The 26,657-nt window shown below is 39.6% G+C and overlaps 1 protein-coding gene across 1 annotated transcript in view; it reads left to right on the top strand.

Moving 5' to 3' along the window:
• SLC24A4 (solute carrier family 24 member 4) overlaps positions 1–26,657 on the top strand; it is a gene marked incomplete at its 3' end in the record, with an annotated part of 97,153 nt that overhangs the window by 26,183 nt on the left and 44,313 nt on the right. The window lies entirely within an intron of this gene.

The following is a 26,657-nucleotide window of genomic DNA, read 5'->3' as shown; positions in this document are numbered from 1 at the left end:
AGCATTATAACGATGTGCTTGGAGCCTATAACTTCACTGAGCTTAGCCCAAAATAGAGAAACTATGGCCATTTTCTCTCAAAGCTGTGACTGAAGGAGAGACAACAGTGCTTGTATTTTGTGTAGCCGTCTAGGAGCTGAGAGGCTTGCTTGGGGAGTTCGTACTGAGTCGCATTGTTTCCATCACGGCGTCAGTGGATCCAAAGCCGCGTGTCCCAGGAGTGTGCCCTAATGACAAGGCTGTCAACTACTCTGGCTGATAGTATTGTCCACCCTTCTGGCTGAAATTGGATGACTGCAGCCAGGAAAGTGGTGCTAGCGTGCCTAAAGATAAACGTAGGTAAAAGGAGTTTATTAATTTCTGCTTTGCATAATGCAGAATTTACCACTTCTTGTGTTTCCTGGAACTGACAGATTAATCTTTGATCGAGAAAGACAGCAAGCAAGAGGGTCACCTTACTCTGTAGCCTCTTGATTCAGCCAGCAAGTTGGATGGGATAGGTATGAAGGGAATTATTTGGATGTATCCTAGGTGCTATCTCTACCAGCTATTTTTCAACATCTGCATCCAGAACAGAGAGAGACTATAAAACTCAAGAAAGAGGGGTGATTATTTTACTGATACCCTTTGGCATACCATTACTTCACTGTTCCTGCTCCTAGGGCTGGTACCTAACAGATCAGCAGGCTGACTTTTGGTGTCCTACACCTAAGCATCTTTCCAGCTGTGGGTTTAAGTAACTTCTTCATCTATGTCATAAACTTTTAGTCTAGAACTATTTTTTGGCCAAAATTAAAGCTTATCATGCATTTTTATTTAATACATCTCTTATATTCTTACTGTATTAAAAATACATAGAAATTACGCCTACCCAAAACATCTATGATACAAAATGGGCAGCCAGTTAATCAAACATTTGGAGCTAGCAGAAAACAAAGAGTTGAAAGAGTATGCACCTTACTCTCCCATCGGTATTTTTCTGGTTTTCTCACTTATTTTTTCTATTAAGCAAAAGTATTAAATAAGTATGTGTCAGCAAATTGAGTCATCTGTGAACACATGCTAAAAGAGAACAAATTGCGGAGTACATTTTGATCTAAAAAGCATTGTAATTGTGAACCATCAAAAGCTTTTCCAAATGTCTCTTGAAACAGTGTACCTACTGTACTGTACTGTAAGCAAGATAATGCCTGCTGTTTGCTACTACAGATGACTAGATGTGCTTTCTTACAGCGTTAAAGCTGAAATTTTGTTCCCAACATAATATTTTTCAGCTTCGAAAGGGGGTATTTTGATTCTTTTCATATTGTGTTTTCTGATCACGCACACTTGAGAAGTGCTGATAGCGTAAGCAAATGGAGGTCAAGATGGTCATACACACAATTACTGAAATACACATTTATTGCATACGCAGATATGGATGTCACACATCCATTACACAGTTATGCTCCACACGTATGACGCAATTAAACGAGAGAAGAAAATCTGGCTAACCTCCTAAAGGAAGATAGGGGGATCTGTAGCAGACCCTGCTTTTATTTTTTGTAGTATTTGTGTCTGTCTGGTGTGGGTAAAGGGATGTGTGCAGTTTCCCATGTGCCAGTACAGGGAATCTGTCAGAACCTGGCCTTGGGAAAGCATAGTAGTGCTGGGCTGCTACTTGTAGTGCTGTGCAGCTGGGATGGAACTGGCTGGAAGGATGTGAAATCTTAAAGCTCCTTCTGTGGGATGCTGGCTATGGTGATAAAACTGACTGTAGAAGACCTAACCTTTGACCTCTTGTTTCTGACTCATTGCCACTTACTATTGCCTTTGTTGTGCTGTAAAGCTCTCGGTAAAGAACTGCCCTTATTGGAAGGCATCGCAGAACAGATGTACACGCGCAGCTTGGATGGTGGGGAGAACAAAAGCAGGAAAAAATTGTGTGGCAGGGCAGATACAAGACAGGAACTTCTTGCTCCAGCTTTGCCACCACCTAAGTCTTGGGGTTTTTTAAAATTACATGTGGAGTTATAGCCTTGGCGCAGCACCACCTAGAAAGGCTAATCTGCGCGCTAGGCCTGCGCAGCCCCATGCTGTGCAATACTGAAATGACCATAGCGTGTCCACAGAAGTGCTTTGCTGATTCTGGGACTTCCAAAAAAATTGGGAGCCTCTGTGTGATTCTTCCTCTAGCAAGATAATACCTCCTCCCCATGCCCTAGTTAAACCAAGACTGAGGGTCGCTTTCTGCTCTGAGGTGTAAATCCAGAGACATTGGAAAAAAAATAGAATGACTTCAGCTTTCTACCGAGTGTAAATCTGATAAATACTGTATTTTGAAATCTGAGCATACATGTGCAGGCCAGGATGATGGTCATGGGCCTCTGATTCCTACCTCAATCCTAGGCAATGCAAATATGAACTGTTTGTTACTCAGGATGTATTTTTTAACGTTAAACGTTCTTTCCGTAGCTGTGATAAACACAATAGTGCAGGTATATCAAGTGACCAGGTAGGCAGCAGAACAGAGCTGTTTCTGCATCCCTTGTTACTATGATATTTTCTGCTCTCTTTTTTCCTTCTACTTAGTGAATAGAATTTGCAAACATTATGTAGTCTTCTTTAGTATCCAGATCTTTGAAAGGTTGTTCTTGTCTTATGGAAATTAGCATTTTTAAAGGCATAAATGATACTGTCTACTTACTTTTTGTTCCACATAAAAAAAAAATAGTAGTCTTGCAGATAATTTCTTTCTGATGACGTGGACATGAACATTTTTCGTTTGAAATAGCTCCATGACAATATGAGGAAGCTCTGAATATGAAACAACAAGAAATTTGTAGCTGTGTAACAGGCAGGTGTGTGATTTAGTTGAGGCAGTTGTTGCCATTTTGAAAACGAGCTTAAGAATTATGTTGATCTGGGAAGTAGTCTACCATGTCTTTTGATTCTAGAGCTGCCTAGTCTTTTGATTCTAGATACGGGCCTTCTCTACTCATTGGGACTGCCTTAGGCCCCAATTCAAAAAAGCTTCTAGATATTATTTAAGCTACTGACATGCAAATTTAAGTGCTTTGTTGAAGTGGTGTAATTAAAAAAATGCAAGCATAAAAGTTATACACAGGTGTTTGTATTCAACTTATAATCACTGCAAAATGCCATTAGATTATTAGTTCCTATGTCAATTCAGCTCAAAATACTATGTAAGTTGTAACAAAGTCAGTCAAATGCAACTCTGTTTTGCTGTAGGTTGGTAAACTGAGTATAACCTGTTTGTCTTCTGGGGAATGACAATGCATTTCAAAGACTGTTTTAAAAAATAAGAAAACTGCTGTATTATGTCTGAGGACTGCTTAGTTTCCTTTCTTTTATTGACCAGATTATGCGTAAAGTGTTGGCTCTTCCATCCCAGTGGTCAAGGATTTCCCCATGTAAGCAGAATCTTTAAAATCTGCTTAGTTTCACGAATCAAACTTTCCTTGGCATCCAGCACACCAAAGCCACTGGAACCAAAGAATTAAAGCTGAGACAGAACTCTTCTTGCTGCTCTGCACATGTCTAGGGGTTACAATTATATACAGTGCATTCGATGATGTCTTGTCTGCAGTTGTTTCTCTCATGCCCATTAGAAAAAACTTGGGAGTTGATTGTCTATGAAACTTGGTCTATTTTGTATTGATTCAAAGCTCCGTTTGCCTGCAGTCAGCCAGGGCTTAGTGAGGATTTTTATTTCATGACTTAAAGTTTAGAACCAAGTGCTGTTGAGGTTTTAAGATGAAACTCGCTTTGTAACTAAGAAACATTACAGATTTATTTTGTCGTCTCATTAGTAGCTGTACCACTGTTCGCCACACTGTGGCTCTCACTTATTTGGTTGTATGTAATAATTGAGGTACATAAGCATTTTTTGTTAGGAAACAGATTGATTTTTATTCTTGGTAGAATGCTGTTACTCTAATAGTGATGAGTAATGCTGGTCTATTTGACACCTTCTCTTTGCAATTAGAAGTATCTTTAATCTTTGAATAACCTGGGCTTCAGTGCTGTAGGTATGCTTGACTCTTACTAAAAAGCTTAACTCTTGTTTAAATCCATAAGTATCTAGTTTAGGCATTCTAGTAGCTGTTCAGGCTTACATATTTCTTTCTCTAGCCCATAAGTACTTCTCAGTGTGGTCTCTTCACAGTAGTGCCTAGTTCTCCCTGAAACTCAGGAATTAATTAAAGAGAATTCCTGTACATCCAGCTGAAGAGACTGGAAAGAGTGTCAGTGCCTGAGAGGTGAAGATCAGGATCTCTGCACCTATTGCTTTTTTACATGCACTCATTAAAAGGGCCTTCTCACAACATATAAATAAGGTGATTTATTTTTTTTTTCATTTTGAAGTAGTATTAATTCTAGTTTTTTTTTTCCAAAGTCATTTGTCACTGCTGTCATCCTTTGGGATCCCTCAGGTGTCTGTCATTGGTATTCTTTTTCTCTTCACTCTTTCATTGCCATCTTTATAGCAGTGACTCTCATATCTTTCTTTTTGAGTTGTCCTCTGATTGTCACCAAAACCAAGCTGCTCCTAAGCTGTCTCTTCTCCAAACCCATTGGAAGCTTTCCTTTGGTTAACTCAGGCTGTCAGCTTTGGTGAGATCTCAGGAGAGAGGCGGCTTATGACTTCATCTCATAGGGCCTGTAGCCAAACACTTTTTTTTTTTAACATTATTATTATTAGGTAACAATAATGAATGTGTGTGGGTACACACACCACCAAACGTGTTTGGAAAGGCCTATTCCTCAGCGAATCTATGGTTCTTTTTTTCCCTGCTCTCCCAGTCTTTTCTTCACTCTCTTCTCCCCCCTGCCCCCAATGTAGATACCAGTGCTGAGTTGCTGAATCTGGCCATTTTCCTGTTATCTCTAAATTTTATTGTTCCTTTCATCCCCAATATGCATTCTTCCTGTACTCCTCCTGGGTCTGATACCGTTCATGCATGAACTTCAGTACCATTGCTTTCAGATATGGAAAACAGCTGAAACATGTAAACACAACAGTCACCTGTTGTACGTGCATCTGTTTGATTCATATGCATATTAGCAATGAGTAAATGCTAATTCAGATATAGCTTTTTTCTCTGGACATTGAAATTCTAACTTTTGAAATGTTCTTGTTCTTCTCAATATAGGGAAGTTTGCTAATGATGTATAATGTAGCCTGTAGGTTAATTTTCCGTATTAAAATTATTCATGTGTACATATTTGATGGCAGAATTTGGCCTTTTATTTATTTTATTTACAAGATATTTTAAAGTGGGCCTTTACCAGCCTGAGATGACTGAGTATACATAGGAGTTCTTTGGATTCATTTTTTCACAATATAGATTCCCAGCAGTATAAACTGTTTGGCAATTCTGACACTGGAGTGGTGCAGCTGGGCGTCAGCACCTCACCAGCAGCCCGGCAGGTATGGGAAGCATCAGCCCTTCCTTTCAATGGAAGCTGTGAGCCACGGACTCTTTCCAGCCTCAGTCACTGCAACCGTTTCACTGTGGTCAGCCTCCGCATCTGAACTGCAAACCAGAGGCAGTTGTCCAGCCAAGGGAGGGTTTTCAGGGTATTCTGAGAAGATGCAGTGTGGGATGTTGCTTTCCCTAGACAGGTTGCAGCAGGCGTTTATCTCTGGGTAGAATACCAAGGAATAGCATCAATCTTGCTGGTGATCACTTTCTGCTTTAATAGTACTGGTGTGAGCACATAAGCCTAACAATTTCCCATGTGAAACAATGAATAAAAATGCAGATAAAGTTACCTGCTTCATGTATGTAAGGCAACTGTTATTTTGCCTAAATAAGAAGTGAATTAATTTGCTGCATTTGGTAATTGATCTATGTTTGTACAGTGATGTCTAATAGTGTAATGGGATTTTACAGCACTAAAATCTAATACTGTTTGTGTCTATAGTATGTAGATATACTCCATTAGCCACCAAGAACCCCTGCCGGGAATAGAACCTGCTTTTTACAAACATTTATGGAGAAAAGTTTGTGTCTGCCTCTGTGACTCAGGGACACAAGAACAGCCGTCCCTGACCAAAATAGCCCATCATCTTTTTTCTTCTTATAGAACTGAATGTCTCGATGCCCATATACTTATCAGCAATTTGAAATAATTTATTAGATAAGTTGTTGAAAATCTTGCAGGTTTATATCTCATCGTGTCTTAAGCAGTAATGATGCAGAACTGTACCCTGGGATAAGAATGCCTTGCCTGATATAAACCAGTATAACTGTCCTGAAGTCTTCGAAAAACTGGCACTTTCATCCAGCACGAAATGGAAATCACAAGCAAGTTTGTTATAATTTCACAGTAAAAAGCAAATTAATGTTTTAATAATGAGTGTAATCCAGCTTCAGAAAAGCTTAGTGATGTAATATGTTGTCTTTAAATCCAGAGTGGATTAATAAACAAATGATTATGTGGGGTTTCTTGGCATAACCTATCCTGCAGTAGGTTAAATAGAAGATTAAGATACCTTATTCAGAAAGGTGCTTTCTAGCTTCAGAATGTGCAAATCTATGAAAACTGATTGGAAAAGTGGACAAAGCATTTGCTGTGATAGAAACTTATGCTATGAATCACCTCACTGATTTTTGCATGTGTTAGAAAACTTGATATGAAATATACAGAGGACAAACAATATTGTATTTCTGATTTGAACACCGGGAGAGCACTGTAAAACTGATCCTCTATCAAGGGGACCATTTAAAGGAAATCACACCTGTTGGTCTTTAGAAGAATAGTAGTTAGCATTTAGAAACTGGATGTTCAAAAAAATCTTGCTCAACTTGTGAAAGATGATCACTGCTTGATGTTTTGTCTTTTCTTTGGTTTTAGTTTTTGACTTGATTCTTAGGAAATGGCAAAACACACTGAAATGAAATTTAACTGAGAAAATGGGCACTCTGCTTCTTCATTTTTGGGGACTACAGATGTTCAGATTCTTGGACATATGACCAGTCCTGGTTGAGTCCTCTTGTTTAAAGATTTCAGCCTTCCTGAAGCAGGACCGCCCACAAATGAAGACTATAATTCTAATAATAGATTAAATGATTTGCTTTCTCCCTTCTAACATCAAAAGTAGTGGTGGGTAAGCTGGAAGGCATTTTTCCAAGACCCCTATGTGCTAAGAGTCACCAAGGTGTTTCATATAGACCAGCTTAAATAAGTAGGCAAAACATTATACCACAGCGAGCCGGACACCTTCTAGGTTCAGCAGTTCCCAAGGACCATGAGACTTCTCTAAAAGCTACTTTTGCACACACTTGGTGTTATTAGGTAAATATTTAGATTCTGGTGATGGCTAAGTAGAATGGAGTCACCATTAAACCATTTTTCTGGCAGTTTGTACTATTTTTGGTAAAAAGCATCCTCAAGTTATTTTTATGGTAGCTTTCAAGGTATGTTTGATAAACTGTTAGGCATGAAAGTTTAGATTTAGAAAATTTAGACTACGGTTGGAGTAATGATATACAATATTCATTAGTACAAGTCCAAAAGCGCTTGATCTTTCCTTTTCTCTCTCTCTTTCTTTTTTGCTTTGTGTTTGGATGAATCACATGTGACACACCAGAAGAGAAATTAGAAATTTCCAAGGCAAATTGGATCTTACAGAAGAGGTGAAAGGTTCTTGTCAGCTTACTTTATCAAAAGCATAGACCTAATTAGTTTTTCAGGATACTGACAAGGGGTTGCAGATATTTTGCTCACTTAATTTTCTTGCAGAGGGAGTAGTTTCTTTGAAAATGATTTTCAAAATTGCCTGATATTGGTTTACCTAATTTAATTGCTGGCAGTTGATGACGTTCTGGCGATACATACTTTCAACCTCAAAGAAAAGAAGCTGAAAAAAATGAGTGTAGACTGGTCCTAAGGGAAACTTTAATGACTTATATACACATAAAATGAGAAACGAAGGGGATAAGCAACAGCAAAATGAATTTTCAATTACCACTTGAGTATTGTGTGTATTTGTGACTAACATTCATGCTTTTTCTTGCACTGAAATGTACCCCTCTGTATTTCAGAAGAATTTGGCAGGTGGTGTCTTTTCGATAACAGATCTTCAAAATGAAAAATCTAATAATCCTTTAGGCTGTTTCAGTTTGAGTGACAGTGTTAATAGTCTGTTTTTAGGGGGTTATCTTATGGGACAATGGGTGATGTCTGTGCACAAGCTTTTTGCATACTCAGAATTTACGGAAGTGATCTCGCTTATCAGATTTCTTTTTGTAATGGCATTGCAATTACAAAAAAAAACCCAACCTTTTTAAAAATTGCCAAAAGTGTCTGGCAGAATTTGAGAGGTAATTAGAAACTTAGCAAGCTTTTGATTGAAAAGAAAGGCCCACCTGCAAGTTGCTTGGCCTTTATCCAAACTGGTGACAGTGACATAGCAAGAATGTAGATACTATTACTGTGTAGTGTTTTAGAAAGCGTCTGTGTCCATCCTTCAGTGTTAGTTTCACCTTTTCTGTTGCACATATCTGTAGTGAGATGCGCCGGTTTATGGTGAGATATGCCAGCTTATTCATGAAAGTTGTATTGTGATTTGTCATGGAGAATGCTCCTCTTTTTGCTGAATGGAGGACAGTGGCTTACCGTGTGCACAGTAATCAGTTTTACAGAATATTTAGACACCAGAATTTGGCAGGATTCAATAAAATTTCTATGTTCTGTTCTAAATTTCAGAACTTTTGTGTGACTAGCCAGATTTGCGCCTCCCTACTAGTAGCCTGGGACAGCAAATAAACACAAGCACTCTAATATCTGCGCATTAAAGAGAATTGGTGTAGCTGAGCACACCAACTCATTTCTTGGCAAGAGAAAGGTCTGGCTGCTGGTGTAGAGGCTTTTGGGGCAGATTTTCTGCTAATCTATACCGGTTCACAGTCTATTGGATTTCCTGCAATTATTCTTCATTTATGACAGGACAAGAGGTAAATAAGGCCTTTTGCTTTTTGCTTTATATGTGTCATACAATAACTTTTCTTTTTTAGCAGAGAAAGGTAAAAGGAAACAGAACACACTATAAGCAGTGCATAGGGTGCCTGTGACCCAGATACGTAGCTGTGTTACAGTGTTCCAGACGTGCTTTGCTAAGGCTGTCTATCCTAATATTGGTATAATAATGAAAGAATTAATTTCTCTCTTATAATTTGCCAAGCAGTTAAGCATGTAAACAGCTAAGCACAACGCAATTAAGGGTGCTGTGTAGTCCTCTATGTAATCTCATCAGAATGCCCCTTCATTACTTGGTAGAAAGACCTTCTCTTGTAGGATTTGAGGGGTCATGCTGCTTTCTGTCTTGATCTTTGCTAATCTACCTTATGTTTTCACATTGAGATTTCCAATTTTTCTGCTTGAAACACTTAATAAAGTTAAATTTCTATGAAGATAGTGGCATGTTTTCTTGCTTGCTTGACTGTCATCATGATGTGGGAAGTCATGAGGTTTACCAACAGTGTATTTGTTAATTAAAACTGAACTATCCATCTTGTAACTGGATTTTTATGATCCGCTTCTGTGTCAAATATTGTTCAGAAATCTGATTAGATATGAATTATGTCTTCCAAAACAAATAATTTAGAATGAAAAAGAAAATGAAAAGCACCAAAGGTATGTTATAGTGATGAAGTCTGCACACTGGTTGACAGGTAAATCAGATGACTCGGTAGGTTTTGTCCGCTTATAATTTGTATCCATGGCAAGCCACACCAGGTGGTGCTGTAATACATAAACTTTGCAATTCTTACTCCTAGCAAGTTAATGCTTTCTTGGGAAGATAAACAGTGCGTTGGCACTTTTTTTTTTTATTCCATAATCTCTCAAAAGGGAATAGTACAAGCAGTAAGGACTCATCTTGAGCCTTGATCTTGTATTAGAGATTATTCTGGAAGCATTGTTATCAGGCTGAAATTTCTGAAAGAATAGATTTCTTAACATTCAGTTTGGCTACCTCATTTTGCAAATGGAGGATTTGGTTTGAATATATTTCAAATTTCACGTATATTAGCTATTAACAGAAATTATTTCTTCTCCTAAGCACCTAGAAAGTGCTGGAAGGTCTGCCTTTGGCCTTGGATCAGATAGCCATAGAAACCTCGGAAAAGAGTGCATCATATACTGCCAGGGAGTACTAATCGCACCCTTTATGACTGGAAAAGTTTTCCAGGGTTCTTTTTGTTGTATCTTCATCTCCTTTCTTTCTTTCTTTTTCTCAATCACTTTCAATAAAATCTCTCTTTGAAAACTTGCGTCTTCATTCTTTTGCTACTAAGTATTCCTCTTTTGTGCTGCGGTTTTGTAAGTCCAAGAATGATGCTTCTGGCTTCTTAATTGCTTCTTTTCATTGTAGGGAGTAAAAGCTGTTTATCTCAGTCCTTCTGTACCCTGCTGTGACCAGAGTTACCTTAAAATAACTGGGTTTGAGAACTTTTAAAAGATGGGAACAGAAGGAGAGGGGGAATGGTTAGTTATTTAGGGCTGTATTGTAATACAGAAGAGACCTGTATGGTGAAAAGACTGGAAAGAATATATAGGAAAATGATATTGTCTATCCTTATTTGAGAAGGCATGTTTACCCATGCTTTAAGGTGCTTCCCTAGGTTAGGGCCTAAAATAAAACGTAGGAAAGTGATTGAGATGGAAGAAGGTCCTGTGAGTGCTGGACCTGAGACAGGAAGGCTCTGGAGTAGAAGTGCAATTTAAAAAGGGCTGACAGCCCTTACTTATTATTATTTGAATGGGTGTTATGATGGAATTTAGGGACTGTTTCTTCGTAAATGTAACTGCAAGGCATCTAATAGTTAGAACTTTGAAAGTAATATTTTATGATCTTTAAAAATTTATGTGCTACCCCTAATGCTGGGTTCTTCCTTTCTTATTTTGATATGGAGTCGCTTTTAAGCATGGCTGTTCAGCACAGCGCTGTCTTCTAATATTTCTCCAGTAGCTCATTATATTTCTTGCTTTATGTTTTAATAAAAGCTAAAGAGTGCAAGTTACTTTACATTGAACTTTATTTGATCTCAGCTGATGAAATTCTTTTTCTGTTTTCCCTTCTTCAGGAGAGTTCTATAATTTATGTGGTTGAATAGGAGAAGGAAGACATATTAGTGGATTGAGTTAAGTGGGGGTTTACATTGTAAATGGTAGCACAGGTGTTTCAAAAACCTGAGCTAACATGCTGTTTTACCTGGTTATGCAAGCCAGGGAAGTGAAAGTAAAAGAGGATGTTACCAGTTCATTCAACTCTGTTTTTTGCTCAGTGTGGTCAGTCTGCTTCAACTCACCGTATAAAAAGCAATATCATTTTTGCTGTTGCAATTCAGTGATTCTTTTTGCTAGTGGAAAGGCAGATGCTAACATGATGAGATAGTCTCAGAGTTTGTAGAGTTTAACACTTCAAAGCATGAAGCATTGCATTGTCTAAAATCGGTTTCTCAGACCACAATGGCTATTTTGCGCCTCTGCACAACATGTACTCACATCACAGTGTATTTTTTTCCTTTGCTGAATTTCAATTTAAGAACGAGGCAAAATCGTGAGGCCATTATGTTTGGTATCACTAAAGTCTGAAATATTTCCAGCAAAATCACCAAAATAATACACACACATAAGCATATATAAACACATACATTAAAAGTAGAAAAACACAGCTAGCTCGTGTCTGTTTGATATTGTCAACTAAGCTGTTACAGATACAATAATATAGTAATATATAGTAATATAGTAATATATAGTAACAGCAAGTCCAGCTAACAAATACCTAAATGACCCAGGTCTCTTACATCTCAGGAGATGTCTTGAAATTGTATTCTTTATTCTTACTGGTATGTTTATGTCTGGTAGCACGGAAAGTAGTTTTTTAGCTTGCCATTTAATGTGGATAGTATTATTTATCAAATTTTCAGTTGTAAAACCTCTTTGTATCCCAATCATTAGAAGAGACAAAATGGTGAGAAGGGAAACAGATGATCTGAATCCAAGCGGTTCGTTCAAGGTCATGTGTCAGGGTATTGCCTGGGTTGAGAATAGAGTAGTGGCCCAACTGTTATAGTATGTTAATTAATACTGTTCAAATGTCAGCCAAAATGTAATTTAGGTTTTGGCTGAGAAAATATTCTTGAATTTAAAGAAAAATTATGTTGAGTTGGGCCAAAATGTGCACTCAGTTTTCAGGGGAAAGCTACGATGAAAATAATCGGGCTTAAGTAAATACTGCTGGGTTTATTTTACTGTTTTAGAATTCAGTATTGCAAACTCTTGAAGTCTTGCAGATTACCTGCCCTGAACTGCAAGTTTTACCTGACTGAAGGTGTTCAATCAGGCTCTTTATATGTTATTTATTTTTGTGGGCTCTTTGATGGGAATTACAGTTTGTCTGTTTTGGTTAAAATGTTTTGAACATCTGTGGTTCCCACAGGTTCACTCCTAATGAAATACGTGGGGCAATTGCCATTTGTTTGTGTGTCCATCTTCTTAGGGAGATCACTGGGATAATTCTTGATCTGTCTGTACCCTTCCTCTCATACAACTATTGTCAGCTCTGTTTCTTCCCTTCGCTTCTTTGGTGTTGTGCTCTATTGGATATCTTCTTCTTTGCTCATAGTTTCGTTTGCCTCCTTTTGTTTTTCTTTTGGCATAATTCATGTTTCTTCCTTCTGTTGCGTTCTCTTCTTTATAACATCTTCCGTTCAGCTCTGATGGGTTCAATCATAGCTTCTCTGATGGTAATTTCCAAGGATTTGTAGCTGTGCCTGCTTCTCACACATTTTTCTGTTCTCAGATCTTGAACCTTCAGGCATTTCTTCCTGGATGTCCTTGTGTCTCATTAGCACATCCCTGAATGTTTAGTCAAAAATGGTACATCATTTTGCCTCTCAGTGGTTATTCCTTACTGTGCATGTTTTGTGTAATTTTCCACTCCTTGTTTTATTTTCTGTACTTCTCTCTGTATGCTCTGCACTTGTTTCAGTCCTCTCTTTCTTAGCTCTGTGTGTCTTCATAAAAAGCCTTTGATTTCTTCCCCATTGCATGTTATTTTTCCTTAAAAACTTTTACTCCCATAGCAGTTTTCTTTTTCAGTAATCTCTTTGTCTGTGTAGTGTTGTCTATGATTTCTTTTTGTTTTATGACATTAACTATTGTGCTTAGTTGTATTATTATGTACATACCTTTTACAAATAGTGTATATGTAATAATGAATGTTAAGAATGCTGTGAAGATAATGCACTCTTCAGCTTCTCCTACCAAGGAGAACATGCCATATGATGGCCTGACTTTTGTGTGAACTGATTTGCAGCTCTACTTCATTGGATTTGAATTGTAGGAAATTGCTTGCAAAATTAGGCCGTTACTTTAATTTTTCTTAACATATACTGGCCTGTGATCTCACTTTCACGTCTCTGGGATGTCAGTATGGTTGTATTTAAAGGCTTGCTAGAAGTGCAGCTGGCATTTAAGCCAAATGCATGTAAACTGGCTTTGTGGAATGTCCTCCAAGCACTTCCCTCCTGCAGTCTGTATCCCTTAACTCAGAGCTATGCCAGGTGGGGTGGGTGTTTTTTTGAGGGAAAATGAAATATTTGGTTGCATATCAAATGGGTGGGGAAATGTGAGTTTGTAAAGTCTGTTTGGGTTGTTTTTTTTTTTTTTCTGTTGGCATTAACATTATTCTGTATCCTGTATCTAGTTGCTGTCTCTACTCTTGCCGTCACTGCTTTTAACAGTGAAGGTTAGTCAGCGTTCTGATGCCTTCATGTGGCTGCACTTACTAGTAGGAAAAGATTCAACTCATCTTGCGATTCTTCATGTCAGTTATTAATGGGTACACTGTTCCTTCTTTAAATGATAATTTTCTACAATTACCACCCCCTCCTCAGCTTCTTCCAGCTGCCACTGACACCTCAGCCTGCTGGCGCAGCTGTGCCGTCCTCCTTTTCTCAGAAGCTGTGCCTGCTTTTGATTTTCAAACAAATTTCTTCCCACTTGATGTGGTGGCAGAGGAGCCCTGTGGGCAGTACTCCATCACTCCTCCTTGGCTGCAGCCTTCTCTGTCATTACTATATATTGCTGGTGTTTGTTAAGGTCTACAGTTATTACTGCATGTGTCAGAATCTGTCATTTCCTTACATTTTCACCATTCACAGCCCAATCTTAAGCATGATGTGCCTCATCCGAAAACCAGGGCAGGCCTCTTCCAGTGTGAACCACCATTTGTGTCTCTGAGTCCTCTGATGAGCTCCAGTGTTCTAAATATTTCCACAAATTGAGTTTATTTCAGTCTGGCAGTCACATTCCTAACTGCCACAACATCTTTGAAGTAAAGGGGGTAAGGCTCAGCTTGGGATGTTAGTACTGAATGTTATTGTATATGGCTGGAGTTCTGTAATACTCGGACATTATCCTTGCTTCCTTAAGGGGTTGTATTCCAATTGCTTTCTCCAAGGAATTTGTCTGAGGTGTGGCAGCTCTTTTGGCATCACATTTTAAGAGAGCGCGTAAGTTATTCAGATCACGGTTATCCAGGGCTGCCACTGGTTCACCGTGCAGTTAGCGGAGCATAGTGCCCACAACGCCTAGATTACAAACTGGAGTAAGGAGCCCGGTCTGACATAGATGTCTCAGTACTTTTCCCCATCAGTTGCGTAGAAGGCAATAGTTATTTAGCAGAGCTTGTGTGCTAGCTCGGCTTTATTTTGTCTGTGCTGTTTTTATAGTAGCTGCATGAACTGGACTTCTGTTAACCTTACTTATGTGAATCCGTTAGAAAAGGGCATCAGTGCCATTCATTATAATTAATGGCTAAAATGTCAACATATGTTTCTCAATATGTAGGATTTTGTTTTGCCTACTAGTGATAATTCCTTATAATTATTCCTCAGTGTAAATAGTACTGTAGTCTAGTAGAATGTGGGTTTGCTGTGTAGTTACAGCTTGAACTGTCTTCAAGTGAAATAAATTGCAAAGGCAAATATGTCTTTGCATGGTGATATTTTTTTATTTTTTTTTTAGATAAGATCATCGCAGGAGCTTTATCCAGAGTACTTAAATAGGTACCTGACTCAAAAAACAAGAAGTCGAGTTGAAATGGGACCGGTATTAATACTAACATCTGTAACTGTTGGGTTGGATTTGTGCTGATGACCTTACAGGAACCCAGCACTCATAGCCCGTTACGGAAACTAGGGCCTTGATTTGTGCCTTGTAGTTGTTATGAAAAGCCATGAAAACTTTGTTTCTGTCTTTGTTGAAATGGACCATCCATACCTTTTTTTTCTACTTCAGAATTCTTTTGTCTGGTTCTAAACTCATACTTGAGAGCAGCATCTTGCACTTACAGTGTTCGCACTGTTTATGCCTCTGAACCTTTCTAATTAAAGAAAAATATGTGGGTTGGAATCTCAAGCTGATGTAAATCAGCAAAGCTCCATTAACTTTTGTAGAGCTGTGCTTTTTAATTTCAATATTAGCCTTTCAGCAGAAATATAGTTAAGAAATGTGAGCCGAAGAGAACAGAAATTGAACTGAAATGAGTTTTACTCAAATTTGTTATGTCTGCCAAGTGCAAATATGTTAAAATCCCCATGTTGAGAAAAAAAAAAATCCATACAATTATTTTGCTCACTGAAGCATTTAAGCTGTTGATTCATCTGCAGACACATTTCAAAATCTCCCAACTGTTAAATTTAGGAAAAAAAAACTTGAACTGAAAAAAACAAGCTGTTACTTGGTCAACTGCCCAGTCTTGTATTAAACCACCATATATGCTTTCACAGTGAGAAAGGGAAGAGATTTGTCTAGTGGCTGGAACAACTGCTGGAAATCAAACTGGTATGTATCATTCCCAACTGTGGCATTAACTACATCATGCAGTTGGAAAAATCATGTTCTCTCGTTCCACCTGTGTCTTCACTGCAAAATTAACTTGAGCGATCTATCGCGGATTAATTTAACATAGGTGAGAACAACTGCGCTGGAAAATAGCTCAAGAGCTTCACACGGTGTTTGAATGACTGCAGAGTGATTGTGTTAGTGGCTCATGAGGTGTGCTACTGTAAGCTGTAACTAGTGCTTTCTGACAGACTAGCCAACTTGAACCAAAGTACTGCCATGCTTAAGTTAAGGATTTTAAAAGGTATAATCCATTATTGAGCAAGAAAGGTTTACCAGGCCTTACTGTTTCACAAACCAAGTACAACATTTTATGCCCAGTATTTGATGATTGCAAGGTAACAGAAGCAGCATTTTCACAGAACAAAAGACTAGAAAAATGGTACTCATCCGGTCATGTCCCTTGGTGTTTGTAACTGGTTTGCAAATTCTTCAGTCTAAGTAAACGGAAATGCACAGGCAGGTCAGGCAGCTTCTGCATTCCCCAGCTACATCCAGCCAGGCTGTTGAAGAGAGGACAGGCAGTATGAGGCATTTTCATACATTCAGTCTTCCCTCTGACTGTGAAAGAGATTGGTATTACATGACACAGTGACACTCTAAGTTAAGTTAATACATTTAGTAATCCAAAATGGGCATATAAATAACTTTTGAAATGTTAGGTCTGGCTCTCTGGGCAGGTAAGATATGACAGATCAGGTCAGCAGTTTAAAGCCATGAGACTCCTGCTCTGCTCTCCTTACATCAGCTGAAAGCAGATGAAGTTTGTGGTGAGGCTCTGCTGTCTTTGAATACTCACTGTCCTAGTCCACATTTCTTGTTTTTGTGACCACGCTGGTCTTTCAGCACCCTTCTGTTCCTGCAGCCATGTTCCATCAGATTTCTTACTATGATTCTGGTTCTGTTTCCTGGTTCACAGCAGGAATACAAGCGTCCACCTTATTTCTGTATGGCAGGGGCTTTTTGCCTAACAGTTTGAGGCAAACCTCAATAGATATATGTAGAAAGAATATAAGCAGGGAAAAAGTATTTTCTGTGTATTCCTAATATATATTAGGAAGGTGGGTTTTCCTCTTCAGTTCATCTAAACAAGAGGTAGGAGAGCAAAAACAGTTTCTGAACCACCTGATGCAGTGAGGCAAAGATGATAGAAGATTCTTTTAAGAAAGAGTAGTAAGGCAGTATTATTTGTACATGGACAGGTGTGAAAGCATTCTGTAGGTTTTGCGGCTGGTTATATCTTGTGTGGTCCTACTGCACTGAGTGGCACTGTAAAGTGTGATGTGGGTAACACTGGAGTCCACCCTCATTCAGACCAGACTAAAAAAGATCCCTTGAATCAGCTCTTTCTAACTACATGCATTTTGCTGGGCACCATCTTGGTGTGATGTTTCTTGAGAGTATGTTAGATGGTGCTCCTAGAGATTTTCTTAACTTGCAGTATATGGTCTCGGAAAGTGCTTTATAATATATCTGTCTTAAATAGCTGGTACTGTTTGGCATGATTAGATGAGTATGTCATTTTCATAGAATCATAGAATGGCTTAGGTTGGAAGGGACCTTGAAGAGATTTTCCTATTTCTCTTCTTGTTAAGAATTTAGCACATATATTTTACTGATTTTTTTTCCTTCCTTAGGTTTCAGACATTGATTCTTTTCCTACTATGTTCTGAGACTCTCCGTAATTCCCTGTCTGTCTTTATATAGTTACCTCAGTGATATTTACAGATGGTGATTGTTTCCCATGGGTATCTTTCTGAGACTCCAGATAAATGTACCTTTCTTGCCTCTCAAGACCAGACAATATAGTTTAGTGCCTGTTGAGCCAAGTGCAAACGTCCATCAGGTACAAATACATTTCTGATGTGCTGATCTGGGATTTTCTGCTGAGAGTTATCCATAGCCTGTATGCTTGCAATAGTAAACCAATACAGAGTAAGCTGGAGAGAACTCTAGATACCACTTCCATCAGTTTGCTGCTCAGCCAATGAAGTTTGGAAAGAAATGATAATAAAATCTGCTAGCGCTCTTTAAGTTGTTAGCACTTCTGATGGCTCCTCTGGCATGAGAAATGCTGTTCTCTGACTTGGTTTCAGACAGTGTTCGTGCATGCAGGATTGTGACGGAGCGATGCTTGTTTTTAGAAAGCAACGCTCCAAACTTACAGCTGGAGTATTTTTGCAGGAGTGGAGAAGGGCCTGAGTTTAAGTGAACTAGCTGTGGTACCAGCAGCAGTGAAGCAGAAGCTCCAGCTATGACCTATATGTGCAGGCTCCCAGCAGGGCTTGTACCATATGTGCTGAAGCTTGTGTGACAGTAGTTCCCCTATTATTGGTAGCTCACCTGGCTACACTAGAGAGGTATGTCTTGGACTAAACTGTACATTCTTCTACTCTTAACTTCTAACGTCTAAAAAAACCCCTGTACTAATCTTTCATGATTTTCATGATTGATTCGTTGGGTTGCGACATCACTAAATCAGTGTACTTTTTTTCCCCTTTCTGTTTCCTTTTGCTAATTTGAGGTCTGTGGCCTTTGGCCTTTTACTCAGCTTTGTGTATGCACTGCTCAAAGTGAAGACTATGTCCCTCCTTCTTTATGTTAATTGGTATGAGCTTTATGGCAATATTCATTTACAGATACTAAATAATCATGAAGTAGGACTTCACATGGACAAAGACAGTGTTGAGAAGGACTGTAAATTTGGATTGTGGAATTATTGGAATGTTTATTTTTTTACCTTCCAGCAGTGGACTCTCCTGCTGTATGCCTCTATTCTGGATTAAGATCACTTTTATTCTTGAAAAATTACTATGCATTTAGGAAAAAAATAAGATTCCCTCCCTCAAATCTTAAGTGATGCTGAAGATGCTGCTAAATATGTGGAAGTCTCAAAATCTTTTAAGAAGCTGGGTTTGCTTACCAGATTTCATATCAAATGTGAGGCTGCTGAAGTATGTAGTAGAGGCTAGAACTGAAAAGAGATCATTCTTGAAGTACTCCAACTCCTTATTGAATTTCTAGATTAAGGAGAAAATGCCCCAAGCGATATTGTCTTGGGAAAAATAGCACAGAACTGTGCAAATCTACAATTTAAAAAATAATTTATCTAGTAAATGAATCGTGTCATAGGTGTTGGAGGGTTACATCTTGGTTGCCTCAGATGGGTTTACTTGTGTGGAAAACGTGAAGTGGGCTTTAACCTATGGTGTAAGAAACACGTTGGCATCATTTTATGTCATCAGGCAGAAACCGTATGCTGGAACGTGCATGTATATGCGACTTTGAGCTAAAGCACGTGAACTAAAGAGTAATGCTAGTAATCCTGTGTGCTCAGAAAGTGTAAACCTGGCCCTGCAAAATTGTGATGTTAGTTTAAAAGATAAACAGGTCTGGGTCTCTTTCTTGTTTGTCTTTTGGATTTCATAAGCCTTTTAGATTTTGGGGCTTGGGCCCTCTTCCACAAACACGAAGGCTAGAAGCAGATTTTTTGTTTTAAGTAAAGGCTGATGTTCTTACATAATTGCATGATTCCAGGACCTTGGCTTCAGGAAAAGTAAAAAACAATTACCACATGGTTTACAACGAAGCAATGAGAATTGGCTATACCACATGAGCATGGCTCACAGGGAGAAACTGTTGTGCTTCTGTTGAAAAAGAGTTTCTGTATGAAAAAGAGTTTTTCAAAGCACCAAGGGGTACATGGAACAAAAAATTATCCTAAATACTCCACTCCAAAACCTGACTTCATTATAGATCCAGTGTTAATTTTAACAGTGTTTTTTTGAGAGCTTAATGTATGCAACTTGAAACAGTTTTTCAAAATTCAGCTTCCTTCTGAAATAAAAGCAAAATTCAGAGAATTAATCAGCTGATCTCAGCTTGTGGTATCAACAGCCTGCATTTTTATAAGGGCTGGACATGGTGTCCATGGTGAGCCGAGTTCCTTGAAAATCTTGGCTTGCCTGTGCTGAACCCTCTTGGGAATTATGGCCCCAGAAAGGTCACCTAATGAACAGCCTTGAGGGGCTTCCTCTGCCTTATTATTGTGTCTTTGTATTTTACCTGTTCCCTCTTGATTGATGGAGCTTTCTGGACAAAGCACAAGAAAACTCACTGTTGGAAACAATCCTGAATTGGCAGGGGGTGGAATAAATGTTTGAGTAGGTCTTTCTACTGCTGCCTTCCAGCATTTTCCTCCTATATCCAGAAAGAAAAAGTAAAGAAAGTTCAAACAATACCCATGTCTGACTTTATGCCTTTCTGTGTTTGATTTCTGTGGGCCTGACTTAAAGTCTGATGCTCTGCAACCTCATGCCCATTTGTTTCTAGAAAACCATTTTATTTAACTTAAGATAATCTTCGCGTAGTAGAATTTAGCATCTATAGTTTTTGTGCTGTTTCAACTTGGAGAGTAACACATTTTTCCTGGATGGTTAAAATCCTACTTGGATTTGGTATCAGAAAAATGGTAAAAATACGTTTATTTTAACTATTGAATTTCACTTTCTTTTCCATGCAGTTGGAAAAGAATGGCCTGTGCCAATACAGCTGCTTTTAAATGAGCCATACTGCAGCTTTTGCTGAAGTAGAAGGGATTCAAAAGCCTATTATTATGCATTAACTGTGCTGAAGCCACAATAGCACAGTTTCGGTTAAAGTGCACTTCTATTCTGAAAGATAGCTGCTCTGGCAGCTCTTGTGGTTGCTTCTTTCTTCCTTCTCATTGTTTTCTACATGTAATCTCTTCAGTTTTCAAGTAACCTGGTAGCTTTTCGAGCTGCCAGCAGTTCAAACTTAATCTGTGGTCTGGCTTTGATCAAGTCAAATTTTGCCAGTCATTTTGCAGTTTGAATGTAGTTGTCACTTCTATTGAGGATGTACCAGGCAGGAAATAGCCTTGTATTCCGTGTTATTTGAGGTCTATCTCCAGCAGGTATAAGGAGGTAGTAGCACCCTGTTTTATTCATTGAAGAAAGCTGGGAAGAAGGACCTTGGTTGTATAGAAAAATACAGTTTGCAAGCAGAGATGTTCATGAAACAGTATCAGTGATATTTTCTAAGAAAAACTGTTATTTCCTGCCACTCCATCTATATCCATTCATAAATGTGATCGTCTTTCATATTAGTTCTGTCACTGGTAGCCACCTTTTCATTTTGTCTTTGAAGGGCAGATTTTGATCCTGTTGTTACGTGGCATCAATGGAATGGTAATGCATCCCAGTTTTGAAATGGATGACATCTGCCAAATGAGCTCTTCAGATGTTCAGAGAAGAAGGAGACTTCAGCCTTGGGCCAGATTCACGTAACTGATCCACCTTGCTTGCATATTCAAGCAGCACAGAAAAGAGATTCTTCCAGCTATGAAACTCAGTAGTGTAGGGAAATCTGCCAAGGAGAACTTTTGTGGTGGTTGTTCCTTGTACACCTGCTGAAAGAGTCATTTTGGGAACAAAGAGGGAGGTTGTGGTCTGCTCTGACTGTTGAGCTGTTCATGAGGCATAATACAACAACAATATATATAAAAGCATCTCCAATGTATACTCAGTAACAAAATTGGGGAGTTATAACCCACCTTCCATAAAAACATCCTTCTTTTGTGCCAAATGGAGTGTGTTGTTTCAAAGAGGGTTACTAGTCCATAGTGTCTTAAAATTATGTTATACTTTTCATAATCTTTTCAATAAGTGCTACAGCTTGTCTGCTTGATATTCAAAGCCCTCTGGTATTGAAACCAGACTGTCATTCTCCCTGGCTATACAGCTTACTAATAGATTTGTAGTGAAATCCCCTTGCAGGTGTCATGGATGTCTTTTTTCTATCAGCTCGTGATCGAAAAATATCAGAAACAAACAATGAGAGAAAGGTGAAGGAGAGAGGGGAGGTGGAATGTATCATAGAATCATAGAATGGCTTAGGTTGGAAAGGACCTTGAAAATCATCGAGTTCCAACCCCCCTGCCGTAGCCAGGGACACCTCTCAGTAGACCAGGTTGCCCAAGGCCATGTCCAGCCTGGCCTTGAACACCTCCAGGGACGGAGCTTCCACAGCTTCTCTGGGCAACCTGTTCCAGTGCCTCACCACCCTTAAAGTGAAAAACTTCTTCCTAATGTTTAATCTGAACCTGCCCTCTTCCAGTTTAAAGCTGTTCCCCCTCATCCTATCGCTACATGCCCTAGCAAAAAGTCCTTCCCCAGCTCTCCTGTAGGTTCCCTTTAGGTACTGGAAGGCCGCAATAAGATCTCCCCGGAGCCTTCTCTTCTCCAGGCTGAACAGCCCCAACTCTCTCAGCCTCTCCTCATAGGAGAGGTGCTCCAGCCCTCGGATCATCCTCGTGGCTCTCCTCTGGACACGTTTCAGCCAGGTCCATGTCCTTCTTATGCTGGGGACTCCAGAGCTGGATGTAGTACTCCAGGTGGCGTCTCACGGGAGTGGAGTAGAGGGTCAGAATCACCTCCTTTGACCTGCTGGCTACATTTCTTCTGATGCAGCCCAGGATACGGTTGGCCTTCTGGGCTGCGATCGCACACTGCTGGCTCATGTTGAGCTTCTCGTCAATCAGCACCCCCAGGTCCTTCTCCTCAGGGCTGCTCTCCAGCTATTCCTCGCCGAGCCTGTATTTGTGCTTCGGATTGCCCCGACCTAGATGTAAGACCTTGCCCTTGGCCTTGTTGAACTGCATGAGGTTGGCTTGGGCCCACCTCTCCAGCCTGTCCAGGTCCCTCTGGATGGTATCCCTCCCCTCCAGCATGTCTACCTCGCCAAAGAGCTTGGTATCATCGCTAAACTTGCTGAGGGTGCACTCGACCCCACTGTCCATGTTGCTGAGAAAGATGTTCAACAGTATAGGTCCCAGTAATGACCCCTGAGGAATACCACTTGTCACTGCTCTCCACTTGGACATTGAGCCATTGACCACAACTCTTTGAGTGTGACCGTCCAGCCAGTTCTTTACCCACCAAGTGGTTCATTTGTTGAATCCATGTCTCTTCAATTTAGAGACCAGGATACCGTGTAGGACAGTGTCAAAACGCTTTGCACAAGTCCAAGTGGATGACATCAGTTGGTCTTCCCTTGTCCACTGCCGCTGTAACCCCTTCGTAGAAGGCCACCAAATTTTTCAGGCATGACTTGCCCTTGGTGAAGCCATGCTCCTTGTTTTCTATGTGCCTCAGCAGAGTTTCCAGGAGGATCTGCTCCATGATCTTGTCAGGCACAGAGGTGAGACTGACTGGCCTGTAGTTCCCTGGGTCTTCCTTGTTTCCCTTTTTGAAAATAGGGGTTATGTTTCCCCTTTCCAGTTGGCAGGAACCTTGCTAGACCTCCACGACTTCTCAAATATGATGGCTAGTGGCTTAGCGACTTCATCTGCCAGTTCCCTCAGGACCCGCAGATGTATCTCATCAGGTCCCATGGACTTGTGCACCTTCAGATTCCTCAGGTGGTCTTGCACTTGATCTTCACCTACATTGGGCAGTTCTCCATTTTCCCAATCCTCACCTTTGCATTTTGCGTTGTGGGCAGTGCGGCTGCAGTCCTTGCCAGTGAAGACTGAGGCAAAAAGTCATTGAGTACCTCAGCTCTGTCTCTGGCCTGGGTAACCAGTTCTTGTGTTTCCTTCCGGAGAGGGCCCACAGTTTTCCCTAGTCTTTCTTTTCTCACTGACATACTTAAAGAAGGATTTTTTGTTTGTCTTAATGTCCCTGGCCAGATTTAGTTCTATCAGGGCTTTAGCTTGTCTAACCCGATCCCTGGCTGCTCAAATGATTCCTCTGTATGCCTCCCAGGCTACCCACCCCTGTTTCCACTCCCTATAGGCCTCCTTTTTCCTTTTGGTCATGTCCAGGAGCTCCTTGTTCAGGCTTTTCTGCCTGCCTTCCTCTTTGTAGGGATGCAATGTATGCAATGTGTGCATTCCCCTTTGTAGGGATGCAATGTATGAAGCTCAAAGTGAGAAACCGGAGAGAAATACCATGTAGAAGACACCAGTTTTTACTGGTGACCGGTGCCTGTGATTAATTCACAGACCAATCATGAGGTAGTACAATTTAACGTTATTCCACAATGATTATTCAGTCCTGAGTGGAAGGTGAACCATATTATTCCCTCTAAGCTTGGAAATGACATGTCTGAATAAGCCGCACCAATGCTAGACCCTCCTAATGTTTGAACTGCTTCGGCAACCTTGGCTCAGAGTAGCGTAAACACAGCTGAGGCAGAATGAGACAGTAAGTAAAAAAAGGGGAGGAGGTGAAAAAGCTTTTTAGTATCCTGGTTTAGGAATCTGAGGTGTAAAATAAAAGGGTTGGTGTCCTTGGGTGAGGTTTTGAATAATACACTTGTGCTTTGTAGAAAACGAGAACCATAATCATGGAAGATGTCAGCAGAGTTCAGAAATTCTGTGAGTGGTCACTGAGACCAACAGCTTACGTCACATAAACACTGGAGAGCTGTCAAACGGAGGCAAACTTAGAGCATTGCACTACACTGAATTAATATCTTTTCATGTAAGTTGTTCTTACACTGTAATAAAATTAAGTGTTGCTAATTTCACCTCTGTTCAGCACTGATTTAGAAATGGCCACGTCCTCATTCTTAGTTAATTTGAGTGGACTTCACAGTTTTGTAATTTTCTGAAGTCCTGAATCGTGGTAGAGGTGTTCCGGGCAGGTTCCAGTTGTCTTCTATGAAACTGCTACTTTGTGGTAATAAAGTTGAGGTATAGCTGTATGAAGGCATCAGGCAAGAGCTATCCATGTGAGAAAATAATGTGAAATAACTAACTGTTGCCAGAAAGAAAAGAAAACTCATCATGAGGTTCTTGATCTCTAGCTATTTAAAGGCAGCTTCTAGAGAGTATATCAGCTGGAGGCCAGGGAGAAAAAAAATAATCCATGATCCCAAACCTTGGGGTCCTTTTACAGTTATCTTGAGGACATTTAAAACCATTAACACAAGGCCCAGTACACATGAAATGCTGCCCTCTGATACGCCAGTGCATCCCCATGTGGCAGTCCTTGTGCATCCCTGTGTCATCACTGATTCCCTTGATTGGGAGATGAGATTTCATCATGCCTTACAATTTTATTTTCATTGGCAGATAATTGTTAATGTATTTTCATTTGATTGATTGACATTGTCCTAATGAGTGCAGATACTTTTCTTTTTTATAAAAGAAAAAAACTAAATGTAAGTCCAGGGTTTAATAAGGTATTAATGTCACTTTTTACTATAGCTAATCCAGTCTTGTATAGATATTTTCATAATTTCATACTGATGGAAGGAGAGGTTTGAAAGCTATTTCATTAATACGCCATCCTTTACATATATTAAATGGATTTAATAGTGTAGAGTTGAGTCAGTTATTTGCTTCATAAGCTGCCACTTACCGTTGTACAGATAACCGCATTTGGCAGTCCTCTTTTGGTTGTGGGATGCAAATTGAGTTAATATACCACGGAGATAAAATTTTCATAATTCTACTGTTTGTGAGGTGAGGGCTATGGAGGAGGATGCTTACTGTGCCTCCTGCCATATGGTACTTTGCCTGGAAATAGAAAGCTTGATCTTTGGCATCACACGGCATTACATTTATGCACAAATGTCTCTCAAAGAAGTTGGGTGGTATTTCACATCGTTTCATTGCACTTCATTCGGGTGCTCTGTTGTTGATCAGGAGGTAGAATCCATGAAACCAGTTTACTAGAGTTGTCTCTAAAGGAATTTGCTTGCAGAATTTTTCAAGTAAACATGTGCGTTTCTTTGAATTGCCCGTTCCTGATATGCTTTAACACTGGTGCCTAGATTAGTATCCAGCAGAAGCTGGACTGGGTATTTGAGGGAAATCCATATCATCCTGCTGCAGAAAACTGGAAACAGCTGTCTAATGGGAATGGGAGCTTAAAGCTTGGTAATTCTTATTTTTTTCTGGATGGCACCCTGGATTATCAGTCAATTGTTCTTTTTTTTTCTTCTTTGTAAGATTTTTAAGTTACCAGCTTTCATGTATGAAAGTACTTGCTAAGTATACCATTTTTCTCCACTGACAATTTGGAGTTAAGGGCATGTTAGCTTGTGGTGTTAGAAAGGGTTATTTTTAAATTTGAGATTTGTGTGATTTTTTCTTCTTTTTAATTTAGACTTTCTGTAATTCTGTAAAAATTAGAGCTTTAGTGTACTGTGGCACATTTATGATTTTCTAATGATTTATTATATCTAATTTGGGAAGCAGTATTAAAAAGGAGGGCTTTCATACGGTACATTCTATATATGAGTAAACTAGTTTCACTGGGATAATACGATCTTTGGGTTGACTTTGTTTCCACTGTTAACACTGGAATACATAACTAAAACAAGTCAATACTTTTCTATGAGCAAAAGTGATGCTGCTCTTCTGAAGTGCTCAATTGCTGTCACAACACCGGCAGTGCACAGGCTATGCTATTCCCCAAGACTACTGCCACGTCTGTTTGCCTGACTGAGCTCACTAGTCGTTTCTGAGACTGTCACCACTTCAGCACCTGAGCTAAGATGTGAAGTGTGACAGGGGACTGACCCTCTTGACGTCGATAGTAAAGAGAATATGGGAGGAGTATCTCCCATTGCCATCAGGTTGCTTTCAAAGTGGCTAACCTTCTTTCTGTAAAAAAAATCTTCCCGGTGCACTGATTTTCAAGAACAGTATGGGCCAAAGCCACAAATGTTTTGAAGGCAAGGGTGATTCTAAGACATCC

Source organism: Vanellus vanellus, assembly GCF_965231255.1.
Source record: "Vanellus vanellus genome assembly, chromosome: 6".
In the NCBI taxonomy this organism is placed as follows: domain Eukaryota; kingdom Metazoa; phylum Chordata; class Aves; order Charadriiformes; family Charadriidae; genus Vanellus; species Vanellus vanellus.
This window is presented reverse-complemented; position numbering and strand designations above follow the sequence as displayed.